This window comes from Eriocheir sinensis, chromosome 55 (assembly GCF_024679095.1).
Source record: "Eriocheir sinensis breed Jianghai 21 chromosome 55, ASM2467909v1, whole genome shotgun sequence".
In the NCBI taxonomy this organism is placed as follows: domain Eukaryota; kingdom Metazoa; phylum Arthropoda; class Malacostraca; order Decapoda; family Varunidae; genus Eriocheir; species Eriocheir sinensis.
In genome coordinates this window covers 9,140,315-9,161,415 of record NC_066563.1, presented here as the reverse complement: position 1 = coordinate 9,161,415, position 21,101 = coordinate 9,140,315, and the positions used below count along the sequence as shown (strand labels likewise).

General features: G+C 41.2%; 1 protein-coding gene and 1 non-coding gene across 4 annotated transcripts in view; both read left to right on the top strand.

Moving 5' to 3' along the window:
* Positions 1 to 21,101, top strand: part of LOC126984032 (nascent polypeptide-associated complex subunit alpha, muscle-specific form-like) — an 86,594-nt gene that overhangs the window by 31,756 nt on the left and 33,737 nt on the right. The window contains exon 1 of one of the 3 annotated variants that reach the window (XM_050837392.1): positions 7,384 to 7,912. The exons of 1 other annotated variant lie outside the window; for it this stretch is intronic. The gene's annotated coding sequence lies outside the window, so the exon portion shown is untranslated. Of the gene's footprint in view, positions 1 to 7,383; positions 7,913 to 21,101 lie in introns of those variants that run through there. One more of the 3 variants, XM_050837390.1, reaches the window with a different exon arrangement.
* Trnae-cuc (transfer RNA glutamic acid (anticodon CUC)) lies at positions 4,777 to 4,848 on the top strand. Its single transcript has one exon. It is a non-coding gene; the product is annotated as a tRNA-Glu (tRNA).

The window sequence follows — 21,101 nt, the reverse complement described above, 5'->3', positions numbered from 1 at the left end:
GTGTGTGTGTGTGTGTGTGTGACCTGTCTGGGTGTCTGCGGGTGAGGCGTGTGTGGGTGTGGCAGCTATGTGGAGCGTCGGGGAATGACACAAAATAAAAAAAAGGAAATATAAAACGCTCCATTATTTGTTTGTTTATTTTTTGCGTCATTTTCCTCTCGTCATCGCATCTTCGTTTTGTCATCATCATCATCTCTCAGTCATTTTCCGTCCCACTGCTTCTCGTGATTTTTTCTTGTTTTTATTATTTTTTTTCATTTTTCACTTTTTCAGATATTTATTTTCATATTTTCATTATTTTCTTATTCTGATTTTTTTTTTTCATTTTTACTGTTTTTTGCTATTTAGATTTTTTATTAATTTCCCGTATTTATTATTTATATTCTTACATTTTACTATATTTTCCATTTCTATTATTTTTCTTCACATTTTTATTTTTGTTTACTATTTTCTTTCATTTTTGGTATTCTAATTATTCTTTATTCTATAGGACTTAAAAATATCAACCATACAAAACCGATGATAAAAAAAAGTAAATATCTATAACCTTACCTTCCGACGTAAATAATAACTGCCGCAGACCAACATAAAAGAAAAGAGAAAGAAAAACATATCCCAAAAGACAACACACACACTTGTCGTAAATCAGAAGACAAATGTGACGGTGGGTTGCATAAAATTCTATGGTAAAGGGAATCGAAGTATTTTTCCTGCAATTTGAAGGGAAAAATAAGGTCACTTTCTCCATGTATAGGGACACTGGAGGAGGAGGAGGAAGAGGAGGAGGTGGAGGAAGAAGAGGAGGAGGAGGGAAACACACGGGAAATTCCCCACTACCTATGTTACCCAATTGAAAGGGAAAGGAAAGGAAAAAAATGATAGGGGGTAGGACAGATGGCAAGAGAGTGAACAAGAAAGAGAGAGAGAGAGAGGAAGGAAGGGATGGAATAAGAGGAAATCCAAAAAAACAAACCAGGATGATAGAGAGACAAATAGAGTTACATGGGAATATATATTGAGTTTGCAAGAGGTCGGCACCTGCAAACCTATCACCTGTCCGTCTTACCTGTCCATGGCTTGACTTACTAGCCTTTTCCTCTCAGGTGTGAATCGAAAATAAAAGTGTTGCAGAATTTGTCGAGGGATTTGGTGGTGGTTGTGATAGGAGAGAGAGAGAGAGAGAGAGAGAAGTTATGGTGTTGGTGTTGGTTATGGTATTGTGGGTTGGTTGCTTGAAGGTTGTGGTGGTAGTGAAGGAAGGATTGGGGACAGGATAAGTAGGAGGAGCAGGAAATGAAAGGGTTGGTATTGAAAGGGACAGGTAAAGGGTAAGTGAAAGGGTTGAAGGTATGGGTTTGTAGGGGGGACAGAGGTATTTGTGGTTGGTGGTGGTGGCTGTGGTGGTGGTATTGTCTGTAATTGGGGTGGTGGTTGGGGGGGTGGGGGGGGGAATGAAGGGGATGTACTCTCAAGGTTGCACGACCGTTACTGAAGATTACAATAATAAAAAAAAGGAGGGAGCAAAAAAGATCTTTGTGAAGTGGGGTAATCATGTTTTACGGCCCCTCCCCGACCACCGACACACACACACACACACACACACTCCGACAAACTCACTCACTCACCCACTCACCCACTTAGTCACTTTTTCTCATTCACTCACTCACTCATTCACTAACTCACTCACTTACACACACACACACACACACACACACACACACACACACACACACACACACACACACCCTCCGACAAACTCACTCACTCACCCACTCACCCACTTAGTCACTTTTTCTCATTCATTCACTCACTCATTCACTAACTCACTCACTTACACACACACACACACACACACACACACACACACACACACACACACACACACACACACACACACACCAATCTCCAAGTCGCACTACTTTCGGAAATTATTCTTTTTTTTGTTGTTTCTTCTTCAAGCTCATCAGCAGGTAAGAGCTTTCACCTTGCTCATCAGGTGAGATAACGAATGTAGCGCGCCGTAATTACAGGTAACTTCAGGTATACGTGCGTGCTCTGCCCTCAAAGCAAGCGACAATTGTAGGTTTTTCCTCTTTTTGTTGATAAGGAAAGAAAGTTCATTGGGGTCTAATGTGAGGTTTTTATGCTTAATGCCAAATCAGTTACATCGCACAGGAAGAACAAAGGTGAGAGAGAGAGAGAGAGAGAGAGAGAGAGAGAGAGAGAGAGAGAGAGATGAAAGAAAAAAGATTGAAAGAGAAAGAGTGAAAGAAGAAATAAAAGAAAGAATGAAAGAAAGAGAAAGAATGAAAGAAAAGAAAGAGAAAGAATAAGAGAGAGAGCAGTACTGTTTTGTGATCACTGCAGGGAACTAGCAACAGATGACATTGCTTTTTGCGTCAAGAAAACTTTTTACTGAGAGCTTATCAACGCGGATATTATCAAGGAAAAGAAAGAAGATGCAAGTACTGTGGAGCATTATAGCCGCTCGGAATATTACTGAAGCATACTTTTATCGGACACTCAGCAGAAAACTCAAAACATTTATATACGAAAACTTGGACATTATGGTGTAAAGGAGAAAAAAATCTTAAAGTACTCTGAAGCGAAACGAAACTTAAATTATACTGAAACATACTTTTTGGGAGAACTTTCAACAAAGAAACCCAAAACATTTATACACGAAAAAATCAGCAACTTGGGCAATAACGTAAAAAGAAAAAAATATATATATATAGATATATATATAGATATATATATATATATATATATATATATATATATATATATATATATATATATATACATGTAAGTACTGTAGAGCATTACTTAACCAAAATGATGCTTAAACATACTTTTCGAGATTTTTTTTTTTAAATATAAGAAACTCAAGATAAATATAAAAACCTGATTAATTTATACACTGACGTAAAGACGAAGAAAGAAGAAAAAAAAGCTGGATATAAGTACGCTGAAACAAAGCCGAAGACAAACAATATCGAATCATTCTTTTATCTTGAATTTCCAGCCACGAATCTCACTTTTTTGATTTCATACATGGATGCCTATCGGGTCAAGGCTTATAAAAGAGCAGGGCGTTTTAAAATACTGGAGTGCCTACAGGTCAGGGGTGCGGCGGAGCTTGCATCAAAGTGCTCGCTGGGAATATTTTGAGGAGCCAGACAGGGGCGTGGACCATGCTGTGACCACCGATACCAGATTATCGTACTCAGAGTCTCGTATTTACCGGTTTCTGAGCCATAGTTATTGCCAGAAAAGCACCAATAGTTATCAGATTGCATTAAGAATAAGAGGAGATCGAACGAGAAGAAAGGTCAATGTACACGAATAGAAGAATCATGTAATAAGAGAAACAATTAACAAAAAAAGAATATCATCAGATCGAATCAAATCTAAATCACACGAGGAGTAGAATCGAATCACACGAAGAGGAGAATCCAATCCCACAAATAATAGAATCAGATCCAGTGAAAAGCAGAATCAAATATGCATAAAGAGAATCAAACCACACAGAGAGAGAATCAGAAAATGCATCGGATAAAATCAAGTCACAGGAAGAGGAGAATCGAATCGAATCCCGAAATTGACCTACCTTTCGGCCACTCCTCTAACTCTTTTTAGGGGCAGTGAGTAGCGGGATTTTTTTCACATTTGTTTCCTTTTATTTATGCCCTTGAACTGACTCCTCTGCTGTAAAAAAAAAAAAAAAAAAAAAAAATCGAATCCAGTGAAGAAGAGAATCAAATCATACACAAAAAAGAAAAGAACACAAAGAGAATCCGATCCCACAGAAGAAGTATCAGATCACACACCTAATAGATTCCAATCCCACGTGCACCAAGGCAGCCAGACACGCCTTCCCCGCGGTATGCATGCAGCGTGGTGTGTCAGGGAGAGGGGGGAGAGGCGAGAAAGCAAATTATTCAATACTTATGAGGCCACGAGTCCAGTTTTCACCGTGTTGGATTTGCAGTCTGTCGGTCCCTCGGGTGGGCAGGGTCGAGTGTGTGTGTGTGTGTGTGTGTGTGTGTGTGTTTCTGCCTATTCTTAGTTATTTTTGGTATTTATAGGATTGTCAAGCTCGTAATTTCTTTTTATAATTATTTCCTATCATATAATCACTTCAGCTTGTACTATATAGGCCTACTTTTTCATACATTATCAGTTTGTGTGTTTGTAGGGGGGGAGGTAAGTGTGTGTGTGTGTGTGTGTGTGTGTGTGTGTGTGTGTCACGAAAACGAGTCTTGTATTCACCTTGTTCTGGCGGATGTGTTTCAGGAATACACGCTCGACAGGTCTATTTCCACGCCTGACTTTGCATGATCATTGAAAGTCCAGGAAATTGGCGGCGTGTGAAGCTTACATTTGCGTCGTGAAAGCCGCGGCACATGATATTTACCTTTATTTACACTTTCTCGCCTCCTGTGTGTTCTCCTTTCTCTGCTCGTCACCTCCTCGCCAGTCACCTGAGTATCGCGTGCCGGTACTAACAACGCGTCTCCCCTTCATATACAACTTTCTAATTACAGTTTCGTATGCATATTTTAACATTACTACAGATATCTGCTGCCTTGTGTTAGGTAAATTTAAATCCAATGTAGCTTTTAGCATTGAATTTTTTTTTTTACAGTAAAGAAAACAGCTCAGAAGAAAAAGAAATGAGAAAAAAGTCCTCTAATCACTGCCCCTAATATTATAAAAGAAAACAAAAAATAAAGAAATAGAAAAATTAAATGTGGGTTATCGTACCGTAAGTCCCGTGTGGTCTAGTGGCTAGGATACGCGGCTCTCACCCGCGAGGCCCGGGTTCGATTCCCGGCACGGGAAGATTATTTTTATACATTTTTTCCAAGCTCAGAACAGGCGAGTATTGATGTGGAGTGGCCGGGCTTATGTTGTGCTGTCGCTGGTAAGGCGCAATACGGGGCTGGTACGGCAGGGAGTGAGGTGGAGTGACAGGTGGTGAATGTCAGGTGAGGTGTGGTGTGGAGGGTGCGTGGAGTGAATCAGTCTGCGGGTATTTATTTATTTATTTCCTACAGTTCAAGGCAGCGTTGTCAAATTATCGTACCCTGAACACTGCATATATCATTTTTAGGCTCCACACAAATAACGATAGAAATTTAAAGTTATCGTTAAAACTGAAGGTGGTTAAAGAGGTGTGGAGTGTGTTAGTCTGTGGGTATGTGTGGCGCCTTACCTCTTCTGCATTACTTTTTTTTCTCTTTATTCCTGTTGTTGATGAGGGCACGGTGGAACGAAACGGAATGGTTGAGAAAGAAGGTCATGTGAGGTGTGAAGTGTGTCAAACAGGATATGTGGAGAACCCCTCATCTTTGTCACATTATCTATACTCTTTCCTGCTGATGATGAAGGCACGGTGGACTGGGGTGGACAGGTACAGAAGGTGAGGTCAGGTGAGGCGTGGAGTGCGTCAGTCTGTGGGTATCTGGCACGCCTTACCTAAGTTGCATTATATATATTTTGTTTTTCATGCCGGTCTGAAGTTTCCTCACACCTTGCTCAGCGTTGGGAATGTGTTTCAACTTGGTGGTGTTGTTATTATTATTATTATTATTATTATTATTATTATTATTATTATTATTATTATTATTATTATTATTATTATTATTATCTTTGCCTGATCAACCATACATCTGTTTATCTGTCGCAAGAGCACTATTGAGTTTATCATGGAAAAGGAAAAGAGAAAGAGAGAGGCAAAGAGGAAGATAGAAAGAGACGAAGGAAGGACTGCAATGGATTGGTGTATAGAGGAGGAGAGGAAGGAGGAGAGGGGAAAGGGGTGGAGGAGGAATGTGGAGAGAAAATACAGAGGTGGAGGCAAAGAGCTGAGGGGCAAGACGAGGAGAGGAAATGAAGAGTACCTTGGAGAGAGAGAGAGAGAGAGAGAGAGAGAGAGAGAGAGAGAGAGAGAGAGAGAGAGAGAGAGAGAGAGAGAGAGAGAGAGAGAGAGACTACGTACATGACCTTGAGAAAGAGATGGCACTACGGCGGAGGAGGAAAGAGAAGAAGAGAGGAGGAGGAGGAGGAGGAGGAGGAAGAGGAGGAGGAGGAGAGGCACCAGGAAAGGGTTCGGAAACTAATTAAAATGTGCCCTGTTTGTGTGCCAGAGAGAGTGAGAGAGAGAGGGAGGGAGGGAGAGGGAGAGAGAGGGAGGGGGGTACAGGTGAGAGGCGTTTTCTCTACACCTTGAGGGGCGAGCCATCACGCTTCCTCAGGGCTGGAATGGGGCGTAAACACACACTCCATCACGGCGAGAGGCGAGGCTGGAGGGAGAGGGGGAGGGGTGAAATGACTGATTGGCTGAATGGTTGACTGACTGGGTGATTGGCTGACTGACTGACTGGACTGGAGCTAACTTAATCGTGCTGGTTGGTTAGGTTGCTGACTGGCTGACTGGCTGGCTGGTTGACTAGCTTTCTGACTGACTGACTGAAGTTGAGGTAGCTAAATTATTTGTTAAATCTATAGTTATATCCACGACCTTGCCTGCCCGGGTACAGAGCTATCTTCACCGTGGGTCTTCTTTCCAATACTTGCTCATCCGCTCAGAGATGCATGAAGGAAGGGTCTTGGGAGTATCAGTAGGCTCATAAAACTACCCATGGAAATACCCACAACCTCAACGAAAGCCTTAGCAAATGTGGGTGTGTTAGCTCCGAAATGAATAGGGGTCTAAATATCTAAGGCATAAATAAGTCTATCGGGCAGCAGCATGTGGATTTTTTTACGTTTTTTTAATTTATTTTTTTAAGATCCGCTGATTCTGCTTTCTCTTATATATCGTATAGTGAGATGCAATTGTGGGCGTGGTTTTGATGGCCCCTTGTACACCTGAATTACCTGTTTGAACGCGAAATTTCATGCTCAGACTGGAAACGTGTTCTGTAATGTGTGTTAGCGATTATCAAAGGTTGCCCGCGAGGTTATGCAACTCTGGAAATGGAGAATGCAGACGCGAATTGAACCTATACTCTTTGTACTTAACTAAACAAGAAAATGAACATGAACTTTTTATACTTGAAGATAGGGAATATTAAGGGGATTAATTACACGTTTGAAATATAATGCAGCAAGTCTCTGTGCGTTTCCCTAGAGCTTGATGATGTACCCTAAAGCAAATTCTATCTACCACTGAAGTAAATTATAGCATTATGTTGACTCTTGCAGCATATGAATGGGGCATTTTACTTATGATGTGCCTCCTCTTGCCACATAATAAAATCAATAATTAGGATACGTATTACTATATAAATTTATGTGATAGACTATTAGAGCAAGTTATATCATGCATAAATAAAGGAATTTCTATTACTAAGGTGAGTCTTGCAGCATATGAAGGGGTCACCTTTACTTCTGATGTGCCTCCTCTTGCCATAGAATACGTATCACTATAGAAATTTCTGTGATAGACTATTAGAGCAAGTTATATCATCCATAAATAAAGGAATTTCGATTACTATGGTGAGTCTTGCAGCATTTAAGGGGTCATTTTCCTTCTGGCCTGCCTCCTCTTGCTCCAGAATAAAGTCAATAGCCTGCAGGCCGTGAAGGTTAAGGGGCTGCATTCCCTCGTAGGCCGTCCATTGCGCACCAGCTAACGGGAGGCGCGGGAAGGCTGCGTCGCGCGGTGCCAGGTCGCTGAGGCTCAAAACCCACGTGCTCGCGGCCTTGCCAGTCAGTGTGTGTGTGACCGTCGTGGAAGGTAGAGCCTGCGAGTCCCTGTGGAGAAGGTGGGCGTCACGTGCTTTGCTTTGGTGTGTGTGTGTGAGAGAGTGTATGTCGTGGAGGCTCTGGGTGTACTCGTGGGAGGTGGCGCCGTGGGGTGTGACCAGGCGGGTGTTCCGGGAGGTGTTGAAAGCGAGAGGTAAGTGACGTTTTCCTGAGATGACTTATTACAGGATGCACGAAGAGGATCTCCACGCCGCGCCCCCCCGTCACGCAGGAACCTTTCAAGTCCCTCCGTTATCATCTCCACCCTCAGTAACGCCGATGACGCTTCCTGAGGTGAATTCACGCTTTGCAACAGGACTGACGGAGATGCTAGCAAGATCTCCACGCCTTGCCCTCATCCTCCGTCACCCAGGAATGTTCTCTGATCTTGTCTACATCATCTTCTGCCTAAGTGATAACGATAGTGCTTCGCTGAGTTGACTTCATGTAATGTTAACGAAGTGACGAAGATGGCAACAAGAAGACAAGAGGAACAAATAACAAGAACAAATTACAAGGACAAATAACAAATACAAAATAACAAATATCAAGAACAAGACACTAAGGATCGTATTATGAGACATTTTGCCGCCCAAGAACACATATTTGACAAGGCTTTCGTAGGAGTTGTGGGCATTTCCAGCGGTAGTTTTATGACCCTGGTGGTAGTCTGACCCTTCCTCTGTACCAGGAATCTAAAGAAACACTCATTAGAACCCGATTGATCTCCTCTTTGACCTTTAGAAATAGCTGATGTGGTATGGCAAAGTGTCTCGTAATACCGGCCTAAGTTTTTTTGCTATAACTGCAGGCTCTGTGGCGATGATAATATGGACGGTGCCGGTAATTATACGACCTAATGAAGCCCCAGGAAAGGCGTGAGGCTGTGGATGTTGCTCGAGATAATGATAGTAATGAGATAATACTAACTACCTCTCATCACCCACCATGATGTCATCTATTTTGCCTCCATGATAATTACGAGTTCCCTGATAATAATGACAATATTACCTGACGAAGCCCGAAGGTAATTTAGAAGGGTGAAAATGCTGGACGTAACGAGCCTAACGAGGTGATTATAACAATACATTTAATCACCCATCTGGAGGTCGACTAATGATGCCTCTCTAACGCTGTCTAGTTCCTTGATGATGATGATTAGACCACCTGAGGAAGCCTAAGACAGGTGTGAAAGTGAAGATGCTGGACGTAACTGGGTGATTATAACAATACATTTAATCACCCATCTGGAGGTCGACTAATGATGCCTCTATAACGCTGTCTAGTTCCTTGATGATGGTGATTAGACCACCTGAGGAAGCCTAAGACAGGTGTGAAAGTGAAGATGCTGGACTTAACGAGGTGATTATAACAATACATTTAATCACCCATCTGGAGGCTGACTAATGATGCCTCTATAACACTGTCTAGTTCCTTAATGATAACGATGATTACACCACCTGAGAAAGCCTAGAGGGGCTATTACACTGGGCAAATTTTCCGTGGATCTTCAGTCAAACCACGATTTCCGCTGGCGTGGCTCTCATATTTCCGTGGTTTTCTGACGTGTCCACGATCTTCCAAAGCTACGGTAGATTTCACCAAAGGAAGACGGTATTACTCACCATCATCATCAGCAGCAATAACAAGAAACAAATGAGAATCACGCTAGCGGAAATCGTGGTTTGACTGAAGATCCACGGAAAATTTGCCCAGTGTAATAGCCCCTTAAGGCTTTCTCAGGTGGTGGCATCATCGTCATCATCAGGTGTGAGTGAAGATGCTGGACGTAAAGAGAGAATGATAACAACAACACCCTTTATCACATATCGGAAGGTTATCTACTATTGCCTCTACAACAAAATCTAGTTCTCTGATAATGATGATGATAACAACACCCAACGAAGCCTCACGTGTAAGGGCAAGGATGCAGTACGTAGAGTTAATGATACCAACAGTCATCTGAAGTTTGTTTCGGTCGCTTGATGATGATGATGATGATGGTTGTGATGATGTTTATACCACCTGACGAAGCCCTAAGGAAAGCGTGTTTGTGTGGATGCTGTACCCAAGACGACGATCATACCCGCATCTGCGTCACCCAAGCGGAGATTCTGTTATCACCTCAAAAGTGTCTTCCCGTTACTGGAGGAAGCTGAACGGCCTTGTCAGAGTGATCGTAAATATTGGGAGTCTGAAATACCCTCCATTCCTGATATTTCTTTTCCTCGTTTCACTTCCCATGACTTGTGTTCTGTCGGGAGGGGAGAGGGAGGAAAGGAGGAAGGGATGGAAGAGGGAAGGGAGGGAAGGAGGAAGGCAGGGAAGGGGGTAGGGAGGGAAGGAGGAAGGGAGGAAGGAGGAAGGAGGGAAGGAGGAAGGGATGGAAGAGGGAAGGAGGAAGGCAGGAAGGGGGAGGAGGGAAGGAGGAAGGCAGGGAAGGAGAGAGGGAGGAAAGGAGGAAGGGATGGAAGAGGGAAGGGAGGGAAGGAGGAAGGCAGGGAAGGGGGGAGGGAGTCAGGTCACTTCATGAACTAAATTAACCTTATTTTCTTTTCCTCTCACTCTGTTTTTGTTTCTGCACTCTGAGTCGTTCTTCCGAGTGATGACTTTATACTTTATACTGTTCCCTCAAATGAAATATCAGACTGGAATTGTTTTCTCACTCGACTCGACTTTGAGCTTTTAAAACGTGATATCGAGGAAAAAGGTGGAGTTAGGGAGTTCGGAAATGCCATGCTAGGAAAAGGAATGCCATGTTAGTATTTGTAAGGGATAGGGAAGTGATTGGGTAAGACGAGGGAGGAAAGAATGAAAAAAAAAAAACCTAGGAAATGATTGCTTGGGGAAATGGGTAGAAGGAAATAGTAAAAGGTAGGTGGCGTTTAGAGGGGACGAGACCGGTTATATTGGGTAAGGTTCATCGAGGGAGAGTAATTGGTAACAGTGGTGGTAATGAAGGGTGGGGCTGATTGCATAGGGTTCAGAGGCGAGGAGAGAATTGGTAACAGTGGTGGTAATGAAGGGTGGGGCTGATAATATAAGGTTCATAGGCGACGAGAGTATTGGTAACAGTTGTCATGTGGTGGAGGAGAGGGCAGAGGGGACGAAGGTATTGGGAACAGTGGTGATCAAGTGGGAGAGGGGGTGGTATATAATGGTTTCAGAAGTGATATTTTATTGATAACAGTGGCCATGTGGTGGGAGAGGTATTGGTAACAGCGGGGGGTCATATGGAAGTGGGAGAGGTGATGAGAGTATTGGCAATAGTGATCATGTGTGTGGGGTTGGTACGTAGAGTTCAGAGGTGACAAAGTATTGGTAACAGTGGTGATATTGGGTGGGTGAAGTCAGAAGCTACTAGAGTATTGGTAACAGTGGGCTTGGAGGCGACGATAGTATTGGCAACAGTGGTCATATGGAGGGTGCATGGAGGGGTCAGAAGCTACTAGAGTATTGGTAACAGTGGGCTTAGAGGCGACGATAGTATTGGCAACAGTGGTCATATGGAGGGTGGAGGGGTCAGAAGCTACGAGAGTATTGGCAACAGTGGGTTTAGAGGCGACGATAGAATTGGTAACAGTGGTCATATGGAGGGTGGAGGGGTCAGAAGCTACGAGAGTATTGGCAACAGTGGGTTTAGAGGCGACGATAGTATTGGCAACAGTGGTGATATGGAGGTTGGAGGGGTCAGAGGCCACAAGAGTATTGGTAACAGTAGGTTTAGAGGCGACGATAGTATTGGTAACAGTGGTGACATGGAGGGTGGAGGGGTCAGAGGCTGCGAGAGTATTGGTAACAGTAGTCATTCCTCCCTCACACAGTTCACGGAAGGTTGGGAAATGCAGGGAGGGAACTCGATGTCGTTATTTCTAGTGGTGTTGAAACCATCCGGTGGCCACTACCCTACATTGCCGCGGCCTCCTCTTCTTCCACCTGTACTAATTATTAATGTTACCTGGCTGGCTTAAGGAACAGGTGAAATGAGGGTGACTTGCGTGTATTGGAAAGGTTATAAAGATGTATTGAATTATTACTTATTATATTGATTTTACAGGAATGCGTGAGATTTTTTATATATATACCAAGAAGTTACATATTGGGTCATTTATCTTTAACGTTTTTTTATTTTTTTTATTTCTTGGCATTTTTTTTTCAATTTCATTTTATGGTGTAGGGTTGAAGAGAAATGCGTGAATTTTTTATTTTATTTATATACCAAGAAGTTACATTTTGGGGTATTTATCTTTGTTTTTTTTTCTTTCTTTTTCTTTCTTGATTTTTTTTTAATTTCATTTTATGGTATAGGGTTGAAGAGGTTACTGGGCTTCTTTTTTTTTCCTGGTTTTCATTCTTTCATGGGCTTCAGTTATTTTTCCTGGGCTTCAAAATGTTTTCCAAAGGTTTATTTTCCTGGACTATTCGTATACATTGTTTTTTTTTCTGGGCTTCAATCTGTTTCTTTTTGGTGCTTCTGTTAAATAGGCTCCAGTTTTCCCTTAGGTATAACTGATTTTCTGTACTTCATTTTCTTTTCCTGGTCTTCAGTTTCTTTTCCTGGGCTTCAGTTAGTTTTTTCTAGGCTTCATTTTTTCCTGGGCTTCAAATTGTTTTCCTGGAATTCAATTTGTTTTTCATGGCTTCAGTTAGCTTTCCTGGGTTTCACATTTCCCAAAGCTTCATTTTTCCATGTGCTTCAATAATCCCTGAGCTTCAAGTTTCCCTCGACTTCAATCTGTTTCTTGCTGGTGCTTCATTTCTTCTTGAGCTTCTTATTTCCATGGGGCTCGATTCGTCTCCTCCATTCCGGCTGTACAGGTGAATCATCATCATCACATTACCTTTAAGTCAGGTGAGTCAGACGTGATTGACCAAGATACCTGGCGGGCTAATATGCGGTAACCTGGCCAGGAGATGCACCAGTTTCATCACGCAGCAAGAGACCACTTCAGGCCCCTCCATGCTCTCCTTTGCCATCATCATGCTAATCAACGTACTTTTAGGCTCATCTTAAACATTTAGCAACTTACACACACACATTTAAGAAGGCTTTTGTAGGGGTTGTGGTAGTATTTCCATGGGTAGTTTTATGAGCCTAGTGATAGTTTGACAATGTTTCTGGACCATGAACTTGAAAAAGAAAAAAACAAGCATGAAAAGCCCAGTAATCCTTGTGGGCTTTGAAAATATTTGTTGTGAATGCTGAAAGGTTAAAGAATAAGAACCATAGTCAGGGGTCGTTCTGGTTTCTTGTACACTATAAAAGGAAATAAAGACGATAAAACGGAATAAACAAAGCTATATCGATTACTTTACGTTTTACCTTTACTCCGCTTTGGTCTCGTGCGTGAGAAACCGTAATAAACAAACCCTTCTCGTTTACCTTAGGCCAGTTAAGTCCAGTCATCAAGAAGGTTATCGTAGGAGTTGTGTTAGTATTTTCTTGGGTAGTTTAATGATCCCAGAGATTGTTTCATCTTCTCAAGTATTTCGGGGCTTAAACACCCACATACAAGAAGGCTTTTGTAGGGGTTGTGTTGGTATTTTCTTGGGTAGTTTAATGATCCTAGAGATAGTTTCATCTTCTCAAGTATTTCGGGGCTTAAACACCCACATTCAAGAAGGCTTTTGTAGGGGTTGTGTTAGTATTTTCTTGGGTAGTTTAATGACCCTAGAGATTGTTTCATCTTCTCAAGTATTTCGGGGCTTAAACACCCACATTCAAGAAACCTTTTGTAGGGGTTGTGTTAGTATTTTCTTTGGTAGTTTAATGATCCTAGAGATTGTTTCATCTTTTCAAGTATTTCGGGGCTTAAACACCCACATTCAAGAAACCTTTTGTAGGGGTTGTGTTAGTATTTTCTTGGGTAGTTTAATGACCCTAGAGATTGTTTCATCTTCTCAAGAATTTCGGGGCTTAAACACCCACATTCAAGAAGGCTTTTGTAGGGGTTGTGTTAGTATTTTCTTGGGTAGTTTAATGATCCTAGAGATTGTTTCATCTTCTCAAGAATTTCGGGGCTTAAACACCCACATTCAAGAAGGCTTTTGTAGGGGTTGTGTTAGTATTTTCTTGGGTAGTTTAATGATCCTAGAGATTGTTTCATCTTCTCAAGTAGTCAGAGTCATGCTTAGGAGAACAAGGCTGCGGCGGTGTGGTGGGGATGGTAATGGAAGTGTTACGTGTTGGATAGATCTCTTGCGTACGTGACAGGCGCACAGAACGGAGTAAGCAAGATTACCTGTGTCTTTACGAGTTAATTTCCTCATGTGAAGACTGGCCAAGGGTGGGAAAATACATGAAATTGATTTTTTTTCTTTTCTCTTAAGTTTATTTATTCATTTTTTGCTCAAAGACAGACAGACAGACAGGCCATTTGGGGTAAGATCAGCGAAAATATACTAAACCTATCCTTTTTTTCTTTTCTTTTATCTATTTATGTATGTATGTGTGTATTTTTTTGCTCAAGGAGAGACAGACAGGCCACATCAGACTTTTAAGGGGCAGAACGGAGGAAGATCAGGAAAGGTTATATGTATCTTTTTGTTTTACGTTATTTTGTTCATAGGAAGACAAATCAGAGGGCGTTAAATCAGTGAAAGCTAGATTATTACTTTTTCTCTGCCTTTTTTACTATTACGAACACAATGGGAAAATAGGTGAAACATTGATTTTATTTATTTACACTTAACAGCTTTGGTCATCGGTGAAAAAAGAAGGGAGACATTTTTTTTATTTTTATTGTGTTAACTCCCACAGCTACAAACACAATTCATGAGTGGGAAAATCGGTGAAACATTGATTTTTACTTTGTGTAGGTCTTCTTAGTCTCACAAATATGGGTCATGGGTGAGGAAAAGAAGCGGAGAAATGACATACAGGCCGGTATTATAAGATACTTTTGCTTCTCACATCAACTATTTCTAAAGGTCAAAGAGGGGGTCATTCGGGTTCTAATGAGTGTTTCTTGAGGTTCACGGTACAGAAGAAGGGTCACACTACCACCAGGGCCATAAAACTACTCCTGGAAATGCATACAACTCCTACGAAAGCCTTGTCAAATATGTGTTCTTGGGCGGCGAAATGTCTTGTGATACGACCGTCAGATTCTTACTTTTTATCACTTTTTACTCTCACGAAAGTATAAAAGTAGACAGAATTGGGGAGATACTGATAAATTTGCCTTATTATTCTTATTATTGCGAGTCATTGGTGGGAAAAAGAAGCGAAACATAGATATTTTCCTTGATTTTCTACCTTTCTGCCCCTCTGAAGCAAGGTCGTGATTATTATTATTATTATTATTATTATTATTTTTTTGTTAGAAAGATGTGAGGGGACTGTAACCTTTCCCTTCTTTTAGTAACAATAATAGAACACATATTTTTCCTGAATTTTACGTTTTTTCTTCTTTTTCTTTTTTCTTGTTTTCTTTTTGATTTCTTTAAGTTTTCTTCTTTTTCTTCTTTTTTATCTTTTTCTTTTCTGAGTTCCCTTTATCTATTTTAGTAACAAGAATAAGAAGTCAAATATTTTTCCTTCATTCTTCGTCTCTTCTTCTCTTTCTTCTACTTCTTCTTCTTCTTCTTCTTCTTCTTCTTCTTCTTCTTCTTTTCTATTTCTGCTTCCTTTTCATCTTCTCCTCCCCCCTCTCCTCCTCCTCCTCCTCCTTCTTCTTCTTTTTCTTCTTCTACTTCTACTTCTTTCTTCTTTTTCTTCTTCATTTCGTCTTTTCTGCTTCCATTTCATCTTCTTCTTCTCCTCCTCCTTTTCCTCCTCCTCTTTCTTCTTCTTCTTCTTCTTCTTCTTCTTCTTCTTCTTCTTCTTCTTCTTCTTCATCATCTTCATCCTCTTCCTCATTTTCTTATTCTTTTTCTTCTTCTCCTTCCTTTTCACTCCTCGGAAGACAGGATGCCAAAGAGGCGGTTAAACACGAGTGCGAAGAACAGCCAAGAAGTGCAGCAACCGCAAAAGGAGAGAAAGAGTAAAGGAAAACAGGGCCGATTTACTTCATGCGGTGACCTGGTGTGCATGTTTGTGTGTGTGTGTGTGTGTGTGTGTGTGTGTGTGTGTGTGTGTGTGTGTGTGTGTGCGCAACCCTCTTTCTCCCTTACCCTCCTTTTCTCTTTTTCTCCCTCCATTCCTCCTTCCTACCCTCTTTTTCTCTCCCTATCTCCTTCCTTTCCTCTCCTTTCCTCACTTCCTCTTTCCTTCCCTCTTCCTCCCTCCCTCCTTCTTACCCTCTTTTCCTCTCCCTATCTCTCTCCTTCGTCCCCTCTCCTTTCTTCACTCCTTCCTTCCTTCCTCCCTTCTTCACCATTCTTCCCTCCTACCCTCGCCCGTCACCCCTCCCTCCCTCGCTCGCTCCCTCCTCCCTCCTCTTCCCTTCCCTCCTTCCCCTCTTGACGGAATACAAGTCATGGGAAGGGAAGTGAAATGGGGAGAAGAAAAACAAGGAATGGAAGAATGTCGTCCATCAAACATTAACAAGCGCACTCCCTCAAGGCCACTCACTCACCTGTCTTTACTGAGAGAAGAACACACAGAGATAGATTTTTGAGGTGATGGAACTTTGGCTTCTCTATATATACTATCTTCTGTTATGGGAGCGGCAAGTAGCGGGGTTTTTTTCTTCACTCTTTTTGTTGCCCTTAGCCCGACTCTTTTGTTGTTAAAAAAAAAAAGAGCATGAAAAAAAATCCTTCTCTCTTAGCTTTGATGTCTTTAACTGAGAGATGAACATGCGTAGATTTTTTTATGTGGTAAGATTCAGAGCATGAAAAAAATATATATATAAATTGCTTCTCTGTTAATATATTCTATACGCCACTCACTCAGCTGTCTTTACTGAGAGAAGAACAAACATAGACAGATTTTTGAGGTGATGGAATTTAGCCCAAGAAAAAATGCTCATCTGTTAACCTACTCTGTACGCCATTCACTCAGCTGTCTCTATTTACTAAGAGAAGAACATGCATAAAATTTTAAGGGTATAGAATTTAGATAAAAAAATATAGCTTCTCTGTTAATTCATTCTATACGCCATTCACTCAGCTGTCTCTATTTACTAAGAGAAGAACATGCATAACATTTTAAGGGTATAGAATTTAGATCAAGAAAATATAGCTTCTCTGTTAATTCATTCTATACGCCATTCACTCAGCTGTTTTTATTTACTTAGAGAAGAACATGCATAGATTTCTGAGGTTATAGAATTTAGATCAAGAAAATATAGCTTCTCTGTTAATTCATTCTATACGCCATTCACTCAGCTGTCTTCATTTACTTAGAGAAGAACACGCATTGTTTTTTGAGGTGATAGAATTTAGAGCATGATTTTTTTGTTGATAAGAATAATATGGCAAATAAAAATTGTGTTTCACCTATAAGATTTTTTTTTACATTCGTGAGAGTAAATAGGTATAGAAAAAAAGTAAAAATCTATATATTCCACTTTTATCCAACTCATGACCCATATATTTGAGAGCCAAAGGTCCCAAAATAAAGTAATAATGAGTGTTTAAAAAAATTCCTATCCATGACCCGTGATCAGAGTAAAAAAATGGTATAGAAAAAGTAAAAATCTATATACCACTTTTTTCCAACTCATGACTCATATATTAGAAAGCCAAAGGTTCCAAAATAAAGTAAAAATCAGTGTTTAAAAGTTTTCCCATCCATGACCCGTGTTCAGAGTAAGAGCGTTCAGTAAAAATAAAAAATAAAATAAATAAATAAATAAATAAAATCTTCCCTCTTTGCTTCTCTGTTAAGTCATGCTGTACGCCAATCACTTAGCTCTATCTTTGTTTACTGAAGGAATACATAAAATTTTGAGACGATGAAATTTAGAGAAAAAAAAACAACGCTCCTCTGTTAGCTCCGTCTGTACGCCTTTTTCCTTTCCTGCTGCTGCATTTACTGAGGGAACGCAGAGATATCTTGAGAGCGCCGGAGCGAGTGAACGGCCGTAAGGGAGAGTGACTTGGGAGTGGAAAGATGAAAGTGAGAGTGTATACAGACCATAAAAACTCGCTCCGCTGTTAACTTACTAGCGGCGGAGTGAGTGAATGGCCGAAAGGGAGAGTGGATGACAGTGAGAGTGAATTTAGAGCATGGGAAAAAAAGAGAAAACTCGCTCCTCTGTTAACTCATTCTTTACGCAACTAATATAAAGTGTTGTCTTTATTTACCACGGGAATACAGGTAGATTTTCAGGTGGTCGAATTTAGAGTATGATGTCACAAATGGCTTCACTTTTGACCCATTCTGTACGCTACTGACCTGTTGTCATATGTATACACGTGTTATCCAGGGGTGTCATGTTCATATATTATCCGTAAAGAAATATGAATGATGTAGAGGAGGAGGAGGAGGAGGAGGAGGAGGAGGAGACGATAGAAGTGCATAATAAGGAAGAAGAAAAGGAAGAAAAAGAGAAAGGAAATGAAGAAGAATGAGGAGGAGGAGGAGGAGGAGTAAGAGGAGAGAAGTACAAGAGGAAAAAAGAAGAAAAAAATAAAAATGAAAATAGAAATAAAAAGGAGGGAAAGCGGATAGTGGTGGTAGTAGTAGTAGTAGTAGTAGTAGTAGTACAACATCACCTATCATTAGTATACCATTTCCTTGCAGTAAAAGTAGTAATAACAGCGGTAGTATCATCATCATCACCAGCATCACCTGTTATTACCACATAGACAGGTGGTGGTGTGGGTGCTGGTGGTGGTGGTGCTGGTGGTGTCCGTAACAATAATCTCAGACCATGACAACTTTCTCTGACCAAACGCGAGACGAAGCGAGACACTGTTCCTTCCCTCTCCACCGCTCATTACCTGGGCCGCGGGTGACCAGGTGAGAGGGAGGGAGAAAGAGGGAGAGAGAGAGGGGGGGGGTTATGTGACAGGAAGTGAGACCCGTAAAAGTGAGAGGGGGAAGATTTAGTGGTGAACCGGTGGCCAGGTAAGGGAGAGCGAAGTGTGGGAAGCAGAAGGGAGAGGTGCAGAGAGTGAGAGTGAGCGGGGTAGTGAATGAGTGAGAGTGAGAGTGACAAGGAGATTGGATGACTGGATGAGTGAGTGCGGCGGAGTGTGTGAATGACCGCACGAGAGAGTGACCTGGAAATGGAGAAGATTTAAAAGTGAGAGTGAACAGAGAGACAGATAGTAAAATGAATAGATAAATAGATAGACATAGAAACAGATAGACGGAAAGACAGACACAGACAGACTTATAAACACAGAAACAGACATAAACGGAGAGACTGAACAGAAATAAATAGATAGAAAGATATATATAGAGATTCATACAGACGGACAGACAGACTTATAGACACAGAAACAGACAGACAGAGACAGAAACACGGACTGACAAATAGCTATCGATGAAAAAAATAAACGATTGTAATAAATAACAAAAACAATGAAAAAAAAAATCGTAGCAAAATCTTACACACACATAAACTCTACTCTAGAAAAAAAAAAGATATAGCGAACAATGAATCAAACTTACCATCATAAAACAGAAGGTAAAAGAATGAATGTGCGAGAAAAAGAAGATGAAAAACAGGAAGAGAAAGAGGGTAAAGATTTTTTTTTTTTTTTTCAGAAGAGAATAAAAAGGAAATACTATGAGAAAAATGAAAGGGTGATGATGAAGGGAAGAAGAGAAACGGAAGAAGAAGGAAGGGGGATAAAAGAAGATAAAGAAAGGGGATATGTGAGGAAAGAAAAGAAAAATAGAAAGAAAACAAAAAAAGAATACAAATACTACAAAAAAATTAGAACAAACATATTAAAAGACAAACAAAGGCAATGGACTATAAATCTCTTAAGCTACCTGTTGATTACCTCTCATCACCTTTCTACGCACACCTTCACCTTTACCTGAGAGAGTAGGTGAAGCTCAAGGCTCGTAGGTTAATAATTTAATTGAGACCCCGATTAAAGTGGCAGTTGTAGTAGTAGTAGCAGTAGTAGTAGTAGTAGTAGTAGTAGTAGTAGTAGTAGTAGTAGAAAAGGAAACATTGAAAAAAATATAAATGATGGGACACTTTTTTTTTTTTGTTTTGTTTCACGTGATTTTGTTTCTATATTTCTTTTTTTCCACTTGATAAATTTGAAGAACCTGTTTGTCGTTTCTATTCTTTGTATATATAAAAAATGTGTGTGTGTGTGTGTGTGTGTGTGTGTGTGTGTGTGTGTGTGTGTGTGTGTGTGTGTGTGTGTGTGTGTGTGTGTGTGTGTTGCATGACCGCCTCGCCTGCACTCAAGTTACCGTGTGTAATATTGTTGTTTTCTTCTTGAGTTGCTGTGCTTGAGAAGTGGAATAACGGGGTGACGCAACACACACACACACACACACACACACACACACACACACACACACACACACACACCGTACAGAAGCTCCATCAAATAAATACTAACAAACTCCCACACCACTGCAAATAAATCAACATCCTTTCGTATACAATTATCTAAAAAAAGCAAAGCGCAAAATACTCAATATGAAAACTTGCTATAACAAATGACAAACCGGGATCATGGCGTTCGTTTTCTTTAATATTCGCTCGCTCTCATACTTAGTGTTCATAACGTGAGTGATAGTTCTTGGGGCAACTGTACCGTCACAAAGAACGCTCATCACGCCTCTCCAAATAGCGCTGTGCCTCGGAGTCCAAACATGTACCCTTGACCTTTGACCTCGGCCGGGTTAATCACTCCCATTCGCCTTTGACACAGACCCACTGCACGCACAAGGTCACCTGATGGGAGGCAGTCACAGGTGTTACGCAAGGGCCAACACTTCACCTGGCCCATTTCGGAAAAATAGAGACATACTTTTCTTCTACTTCATCTTTTTCCTCTTTTCTTGTTTGTGTTTTCTGTTTTGTTTTCTTTCAGTATTCCTTCTTCTCTTCCTTTACGTCCTCTTTCTTTTTCTTCTTTTATCTGCCTTCCTTTTTCCGTTTCTCCTTCTCTCTTCTTCTCTTCATCATCACCTTTGCTTTTTTTCTTCTACTCCTTCATTCTCTTGTACATATTGACTCACTACAGTAACAAGCTCACCTGTGCCAGCCCTCAGGTGTTCCTACAGGTGCTAACATCACCTGGTCCACTTATGTCAGTAGACCAACACACACCTTGACCCGCACCTCGTCACCCCTCAACCACTTAATCACCTCACCTGGGCAACGTATAGACTAAGATAAGCTCAGGTAGACACAGGTGAGGTGAGGGTAGGGCGTGAGGTGAGATGCCCCCCTTCCCTCTCCCTCCCCCCACCCCGACTCACCTGTACCCACGCTAGGTTAATGTTGGTTGCCTAATAAGGAGCTGGTGTA